This window comes from Nomascus leucogenys, chromosome 7b, assembly GCF_006542625.1.
Source record: "Nomascus leucogenys isolate Asia chromosome 7b, Asia_NLE_v1, whole genome shotgun sequence".
In the NCBI taxonomy this organism is placed as follows: Eukaryota; Metazoa; Chordata; class Mammalia; order Primates; family Hylobatidae; genus Nomascus; species Nomascus leucogenys.
In genome coordinates this window covers 80,086,100-80,095,460 of record NC_044387.1, presented here as the reverse complement: position 1 = coordinate 80,095,460, position 9,361 = coordinate 80,086,100, and the positions used below count along the sequence as shown (strand labels likewise).

At 41.1% G+C, this 9,361-nt stretch overlaps 2 pseudogenes; both read left to right on the top strand.

Annotated features, from left to right (window-relative positions):
• The first annotated feature begins 1,833 nt into the window (after nucleotides 1-1,833).
• Nucleotides 1,834-1,920, top strand: LOC115836210 (annotated as a pseudogene).
• A 342-nt stretch (nucleotides 1,921-2,262) lies between these two features.
• LOC115836209 lies at nucleotides 2,263-2,398 on the top strand (annotated as a pseudogene).
• Nucleotides 2,399-9,361: the final 6,963 nt, after the last annotated feature.

The following is a 9,361-nucleotide window of genomic DNA, read 5'->3' as shown; positions in this document are numbered from 1 at the left end:
GTGTGTTGCATGTGTATCCACCACAAGTAGCTTGAGTCAGACCACTTTCTTGCTACAAAACTAGCCTAAAACCACAACGTAGAATTTACTGTTTGCATTTGAGATGTGCATCAAAAAAACAACAGACTCGTGATTACGCCCAAACAAAAGTTCGCCAGTTCAGAGAGAGAAGGAGTAGACTTTGAAATCCAGTGTTTAATGAATCACTCAGCAATGTTGAATTTCTCTAGCGTAAGGTACATACAGAGAATTAAAGCAGTAGTAAGATAGCCTGAATTTGGTATTGTGAGCTTTCTGAGTTAGTGGTAGAAACAGTATTATTTTTATAACTAGTTACACTTCTTTCTACAAGCCTATTCTTGAAATGTATCCTAATGGCTAGGAATTCATACTTAAAATGTTTTCATACAGACAATTCCAACTTAAAGCAAATTCTATTTCAAAGTTTCATTTGAAACTCAAAACTCTATAGAGGCAACGCTATGGCTAGTGATCAGGGCCCTGAGGCCAGTTCACTAAAGCCTAATACTAAAAAAGAATTACAAAACAATAAACCACCATCTACAATGAAATTCCTGTAACAAAAAGTGTCTTAAAAGGAATGATGGAAAGGCCTGGAAGCAGTAAGAAACAGACACATTTTCTGAGTTGTAAGAAAGAAAGGTGGGGTGTAGTATAGGCAAAATTTTCTTCTTCTCTCCCACCTCATCCTGTCCCCAATTTTAGGCATAACTATTTTATTTGACTGTTCTTGGTGTTCCCTTGAGCACTTTATACAGCCTTCTACTGGCATTTACCTCAATATTTTAATACCTTATTTAAATGTCTTCCTTTTTATGCACTCAGTACCCAGCATCTTTCTAAAGCATTTTATGTATTAAATATACCCCTGATAAAAGAATGAGTGAATAAATGAAGACATCAATAAAAAGAGCTCATTACCCTGGAGGAACTACTCTGGTCCTCTTGGCACTTCAGAAATGGCACCTAGAATTTCATCAATGTCTTCCTTAGAATGAAAAATTGAAAGCTGACAAGCCACATTTTTTTCAGACTACTTACTAACTTCAATTTTCTACAGGGCTATTTTGCTTCTTCTCTGCGTTTATATCAGACACAAGGATGGCAGCCCAAGGACCGGTAAGAATCCCACCTCTGTCCTCCTGCTGCCAAGACAGTAGCAGTGTAGAAACAGAGCAATTCTAGAAATCTAAGAGCTGAGATTTTTTACAATGAACCATTTTCCTGGTACAAGTGCACATTTTTAAGCTTTCCCAGCTCCCAGCCCCGTTCTGATGATACATACGGGGTGCATGCCATTGCAGCTACAATGACTTTAGGTTCAAGGTGAAACCTTTAAAGGACGATCTAAACATTTCTCCATATTACCACATTTGTACTGTTTCAACATATATATTGTTCCTATTCTTCTATCCCAAAACTCAGCTGGAGTTGCCTCTCTTTTAAAATTCAAACAAGTGTAGTCTAAACTCCTACACCATTCCCTTCCCTACTCCCAGAGGAAATTTTCTGCCCCTCCCAATTTCACTTGAAATTCTTTAGAAAGAGGGAGAAGAGCACTTCTATTTACAAATATTATATTCTCTTACTTGGTTCTGGCTTCAAGTTATTTTGAGCTCCATTAGCTGGGTTGAGGGATCCTTTCATTGTATACTTCACATGAGTCCAACCACCACTTCCTTCCCCGCAGGAAATACCAGCAAACTGAAGATTGGGTATAGGTCAGACTTTTACTACATTCTGGGAAGGGAGAGGACTATGTCGCAGTGTCCAGCAAGCTAAATTAAAAAGTGGATATAAGATGCCCACACCAAGACTCTACTTTCAGGGATCATTTCTATAGTCCATTCCTAGAGAAGTTTCTCTGAAAGTGTACAGCAGCAGTCCCCAGTCCCTGGGCAGCTGACCAGTCCAGGTCCGTGGCTTGTTAGGAACCGGGACACACAGCATGAGGTGAGCAGCAGGTGAGACAGCATCACCGCCTGAGCTCTGCCTCCTGTCAGATCAGCTGCGCCATGAGATTCTCAGAAGGGCATGAAGTGTATTGTGAATGGTGCACGCCAGGGATCTGGGTTGCACGTTCCTTATGAGAATTGAATGCCTCATGATCTGAGGTGGAACAGTTTCATCCTGAAACCAGCCCCCCAACCCAACCTGTAGAAAAACTGTCTTCCATGAAAACAGTCCCTGGTGCCAAAAAGGTTGGGGACCGCTGAAGAGCACCGGAAACCAGGAGGAGGAGCGAGGAGGAGGCACGGGGTTCTCCCCGGTGAGCCAGGCCAGCTCTTGGTGTTGCTTCGCTGCAGGTGCCATTTGGCATTGAGGATTGTTTTTCTCCTCCTCGGGGAAAGTAAGAGGGAGAGGACACAGTCTGAGTGGTTCCCGTTTTAACATTGAAAAAAAAAAAGTTTGAATGTTTTTTAAAGATGCTCGTACTGTTAATCACCCTTCACTATGCCCACTTCCTCAGCTCACTGCACTCGCCACGTACATTCTTGGCTTTCTCGCTACAGCTGAGCTTCTTTTCCCAGTCCAGTCCCCGGCAACCTCCAAATTCTTGTTTTATTGATAAAGTCAGTTTAGATTTTTTTCTCATTCCTACACTTTCCAAGTCTTTCCCTGGTGTTTATCTTTCATTCACAGTCAAACAACCCATCTATTCCAAAGAGGAATTCTGAGACTTCCTTAGGATTCACAAGTGGCTACAGGCTGCTGCGATTTTAAATAGCAAATTGTTTTTCCTGCACACAAAGACTAGCTGAGTACAAAAGACAACTCTTAAGGGGTTCCCTTGTCACCAGGCTTCCACCCTGCTAGGAATTTCTGCACACCTGGGAGCACTGGACAGCCATGTGATTCTCCCCCGACTCCGCCCACCGCTCATAGGTCCTCAAAAGAACACCTAATCGAAGCCGGAGGAACCCAATTTTCTCTCCCAGGAATTGGTATCAGGAATTAAACACCGGGACCTGAAATCAGAAACAAAGTCACATTAAGGCCAGCACTCGGAGAGAAGGGCAGCCCACTCCCACTGCCAAGCTCCTGAGGGTCCTGGCTCCTGTCCTCCTTAGGGTGACGTTGACCTGCTCTTTTCAGCACCCAGGTGATACTCCAAAGTCCCTTCACTGCTTCAACTAGGGAGTGTTCATTTTTATTACTTTTCCCGAAAAGAACTTTGAAGAGAGACCTTCAGACAACCCCACAAAGAAAACCATACAAGCTCTCAGGGAAAGATAGTCAGCAAAATTTTTTTAGAACATTCAGTTTAGCCTGTGTCCTCTGATCAAGGAGGTAGTCAGCCGTTATTGCCAGAAAATGAAATGACCATGAATTCTCTTATAGCTAGATGCATTCATTTTACAAAACAACCCAAGACACCTTGTTATATATAACAGTGAAATGACCAAATTCAGAGGCTTTCACTTACTTCTAGAGGAGTCAGTAATTCATTCCACGAAAGGTGTGGAATTAAAATTGTCATGACAGCACAGCAAAAACAAGACCTAGGAATGCCTATCCCCCATCACAATATTCCCTAAGAGATTTGGAGTGGGGGGTGGGGATTGTCTAAAAGTTTTCTTTTTTTAAAACTTAGTAGTTCCCTAGAATCTGTCATTTCCAGCAAGAGACTGAAACGCTGCTCTTCAGTCTGTGACCTATTACAAAGATTAAACCAGCTGTGTATATAAGGCTGTTTTCTCTGTTAATCGAGTTATCGTTCCTTCCATGCCCTTGAATCTCAAAGTGAAACTTATAAATAATCTGATCTTAACATTTAAAATATGCACTCTCCTTCTGCCCGCCAGAAGGTAATGAGCAGTCTAAAGTCACTCAGCCTGGATTTCCTCTCCCTAATTGCCCTAAAAATTAAACAAAAAGCTTCCTGCATCCCTTCTGCTGCTCAACGAAAACAGGATAAAATACAGCAAATTCTAATAAGCCAGCATGCGTGAAGTTTTCTTCCTTGCTCCTTAACACCACATTTACATTCCCTTCCAAACAGCACTAACTTCTCTGCCTCTTTATCTCCATAGAAATCAAATCGCTATAGTTCAAATTCATGTTGCAGAGAGAATTTTCCTCTATTAGACAAAGATTGTCTTCCATTTTGCAGTAAGGAGTTTTTTGTTTTATTTCTCTAATGCAAGATTGGAGAAGGGAAAGAAGGGAGGCTTGAATTACAGGACTATTTAAGCCACAATATTTAATTTCAAACTTTGTCCTTTACAGCCGATTACCTCAGCTGCCATCTCTCTCCTGTTCCCTCATTTTCTGCTGAAATTGATCTCATTGTTCTTGTCTGAATAAAAAGGCCCAGGCTCAGGGCATTTCAATTGGCTTCAGCTCAAGAATAAAAGATCGCTTTAAAAGTGAAAATCATGGTTTTTTGTCAATTCAAATCACATTACTCATTTCCCTCCAGGCCAGTCAGGACAGTCCAGGCTGCACCCTTCAGGATCTGTACACACTGCTGAGAGGTTGGGCAATTTGCCACTTCACTGGCAATCTCCCTGGCTGCGTGACCCATGGGTTGATGGGGAGACCTCGGAAACCTGCTCAGAGGGGTCTTCAACTGGCAACATCAGGAGAAGAACTACACGTTTCCATGTAATGTCCCAAAGGGGCAACTTTTGCACTTGACTTTATTTTCTGCATCACTATTAGCCACCTAAATAGAAATACTGTTATTTATCACCAGTCTATAAGAGAAAATGGCTATATGAGCTTATTTGGAAAGTAAGGCCTTCAGAGCACCTCAGAAAAAACTAATGTCACTGGAGCACTGTTTCTGGAGTCCGTGTTGGAGAAATATAGTGCGCCTGCAACAGTGCTGCTACAAAGCTTCCTGTGTTTCCTCTAATAGTAATCCCCTCTCTCCCTGCTTTCCCTGTAATCATAATCCCATCTTTTCCTCCATCTTCCCTTCACAAACATCCAAACAGGTCGTTCCTGTTTTGATTTATATGCTCTAAACAGGTAGTGAACTAGCAAGAATTCAGAGAATGAGAAATGGTCATTTCAATTAGCATCAGGTAAAGCAAATTAAAAGGGTAACGACTGGGAAATCAGGGTGAAAAGTCCACAGGAGCTTGCTGTTCTATTGATGTAAATTCTCTGTAAGCATGAGATTATTTCAAAATAAAATATTATAAAAATAGTACCATATTCATAGCATATAATACAACTTTGAGCTCACCAAAAATCTAATAAAGTCAGTATTTGTAGAGGTCAATTGAACAATACAGTATCTCAGGAAGAGAATAATATTCAGGATTGAATTAAGGGGGAAAAAATCACCTCTGAGTTAAAACATGTAAACAGATTAACAGTTTTACTATAGATATTTATTCCCGGCTTTAGTTTATGAGTCTGGTTTCAAGGCAACAGCCACAGGGAGGCTGCCACTGAGTTCTGTTGGTGAGTCTCAAGGCTTATCCTAAAGGACTATTTACATATTTCCAAACACTTTTTCATGTCAGTCACAAAATGCCCCAAGAGAGTCCTCAATCTTTATATCAGCATCAGGCAAACACAATCCTGGGACAAATTAAAACATGGTAAGCATAAAACTCGGCCTTGAGACAGATTAAAATAAGCAAGGTATTCGCCGACATCAAACTGAGATGGCAAAGTTTAATCAATAATGATAATGAGTCCCTTATCAACAAAGAATTATTCACAAAGATGGAGGGGACAGAAAGGCAGCCACGAGTGAAAGGAAGCAACATTCTGTTTCTGGGTGATGTTACATTACACATTACCCAGGCGAAGTGTATAGTGTGTTACCTTTGAGACACAAAGGGGCAAACAGATTAGCATCGCAATGTTCAATTAAGTGGCAAACAGGCTTGTTGTTTCTATGCATTCCACGGTGCCAAGCTGACACAACTGCAACCTTCTCTTTTCAATATTCAAAATTCTTTCAGTTCATCAAGGCTCAGTTCAAATCACCAATCCTTTTTGAAGTTTTCTCTGACTGAATAAATCTACTAAGCACAGCACAGGTGCAAGAGAGAGAGGCCGACTATTTTTTAAACTGTAAGTAGCCCCTTTGGGACTGAGAGGATTTGCTGTTTCACACAGAAGCTTTCAGGGCAGCATCTTTTGGGAAAATGCTACCTAACAGAAAATATTTGAGGCAATTTGGGAGTTCATTTTTAGCCTGCCCCTTGAGTAAATAGCACCTAAAACTCAAAACTGTGGGCTCAAACTACCATGTATATAGAATAAATCTAAAGCTATGACAATTCTCCTCTTAGCTGTACCTAAGACACTATTGGTACAGTAATGGATAATTTTTGTTCTCATAATAAATTCGTTCAACAGGTAAAATAACCAATGTACAAAAAGAAAAAGAAATGCCCCCAAAAGGACTAATGGGTCATGTTGCCACAAACTCGTGGCTTCGATGGAGGATCAGTATAACACAGCAAAGTCCAGAGACCAATCCCTGGGCTTGAATCCTGCCTCTGCTGCCCACTGGCTCTATAACCTCCGACAAGACAGTTAACAGCTATGTACCTCAGTTTCCTCATATTTAAAAAGCAATAACAATACTACATAGCTCATTGGGTTATTGTAAGATTAAAGAGTCTAAATTATGGAAAGTCCTTGGAATCATGCCCAGCACATAGTAAGTGCTCTATAATTAATACCCATTATTAGTAGAATTTCATATTAAACCCTAATTTAAATGGAATTGAAACCCTTCAAAAGTTAACTAATTTCAGAACTATGGAGAATTGGCTTCAGGTCTTTCTTCCTTCATTTCTCCTGTGTGTTCTGAAACAATTCACTCACTTCCTTCCAAGTTTCATCATCTAGGAAACACAAATAAATAATAAACATCATAAATTCCATTTAGTGTTATGCAGAGAATAAACTGTAGGAGGCAAGACTGGTGCAGGAATATCATTTAGAAAGCTATTGCAGTATACTCCAAATGAGACATATTCATGGTTTGAACCATGCTGGTGGCAGTTTAGATGGTGAAAAATGTTGAGATTCAGAATGTATTTTGGAGGACTTGTCAATGAATTAAACAATGAAGATAAAAGGAAAGAGAACAATCCAGGATTATCCTTGTGTTTGGCAGGAACAGCCAGATGGATGGTATTGTTGTCAGGAAAATAGGAGAGCCAGGTGTGGTGGTACACACCTGTAGTCCTAGCTATTCTAGGGGCTGAGGTGGGAGGATTGCTGGAGGCCAGGATTTCAGGGCTGTAGTGCGTGATGATTGCGCCTGTGACTAGCCCCTGCACTTCAGCCTGGGCAATATAGAAAAATTCTATTTTAAAAAAAGGAAATATCTTGCCTCAGAATAAGGAGCAAAAAAAAAGTGAATAAATAAATAATTAAAACGGAAGACGAAGACGAGAGAGACTGGGAAAGAAAGGGCTTTGGGCAAGGAGAAATAAAATGTCCATTTCAAGACATGTTAATTTGAAAGTTTTGATTTAATATCCAAGTAGAGAATCAGGTAGATATTTGCATATATAAATCTGAAAAAAATCAAAGCAGAGGTCAGAGGTCAAAATATAGAGTTATCAATATTTAATGATCTTCCCATATTTAATGGAAGCACATTCAAAAAGATTAGATGGTCAAGGACCAGGGACTGAATGGATCAATCCAAAATTTAGAGGTCCAGCAGAGAAGCCTTTAAAAACAAACTGACAAGAAATAGTCAGGAAGTTGACAAAAGACCAGGAGAGTGTGGTGTCATGGAAACCAGCACAAGACAGTTTTCACAAGCAGCAACACCCGGCTTTGGAGATCAGACCGAGGGATCCCATCTGTAAAGCAAAAACAGTATCTTTCCCCATCCTAAGTTTGAAACAGTAAAACTATGCATCTTATAGGTAAATGCAATGGGTAACCCAATCTTAAAAGATAACTATGCATGTCAAATGAAGGCAGGCAGGAAGAGAGAAAGGAAGGAACGTTTTGCTTATAACCAGATTACTATTTGTGTATTGAAGATTGATGTAACAGAATCCCATTAGAGGAGGCATTTTCACTAAAAATTCAGAAGTGCAAACCTGGTTGCCCAAAGCCATGGTGAGGTATGATTAGTGTGAGGAAGAGCCAGCAACGTGAACCCCAAATTCCCCTGCAGCAAACACGGCTGTTTCCCTTCTGTTGCCTATTACAACAATTTCCAGCAGCTTTCAAAACCGTTTAGGAGCCCAGGGTAGCCGGCAGCATCACAGATCACTGCCAACAGTTGAACAATTCTGTTTCAACCAAGCACAGAGGAAGACTGGGCAAAAGCATCCACTATCTTTATTCTGCACTTCCAGCACAATTTTCTTTTGGAAATATGCAAAACTTATATTCTAAAGTTCAGAATCAAGTTTTGTTTGGAAAGACAAAGGCAAGTGAGGATTTGCAATCTGAAGTGACTTTCAAACAGAAAGGCACTGAGGCATCATGTAATATGTGCTAGACTCCAGAGCCCAAGAGAGTGAGTTAGTGATAAATTTTCAGCCTTATCTCTTTCAATTTGTCTGCCCTTCTTGGAGTTACACCCCCTAACATGATCTGGTTTGTGGCTTAAATTGTGTTTCTGCAAGAACATCCTATCCTGAGGCCCTGGGTTTGTGTCACTGAAGAGAGATTTAGCAGCCTGGATAGGCACACCACTGTCCACGGGAGGATTAATGTCATTTACTTAGCATTTATGGAGCATTTATATTCATGTTTACTGGCCATTCCTCATAGGGTCCCTGGGAGGTAGGTGATCACTCTTATCTTCAGAGTTCAGTGAAGTAGAACAACTTGCTTGGGGTTACACAATAAGAGGCAAAATCAGAGCTCCCGTGTGCTGCTTAGCCCACGAGACAGGCTTTCATTACAAGCAAGTCATCAGCAGGAGCCCCGGCAGCTGAGTGGGAGTCAGGGCGTCCAAACCCAAACCAAAAGTAAGAATCCTGCCACCCTCCTGTTCCCAGTATATTTCCCAAGGTGATCTCTTTCCAAATACAAGGCCAGGGAGAGAATGCACTTGGCAGTGCCCACCAAGCAGCAGGAGGTATGTGAGATGGTCACTCTCCCCGTTCCCACTGCCCATCCTCAGTGCTACCCCCATACATCAGAGAGAAAGCTCACAAGGGGCAGCAGTACCTGCTTTTTTCTCTTATCTATCAAGAGCCTGTGTTACTTACTCTCCCTCCTTCTCCCAGCACACAAACACACATGCACGCTCTGTGGCCAATACTACATCACATTTCCAATTTAGAGATTGTTTATATCCCTATGTCTTTGGACGCTCTCATCAATTTGGGTTCTTCTCACTTAATTTTTCCTCCTCTGCACATATGGCAAGCCGTGTTTTTTG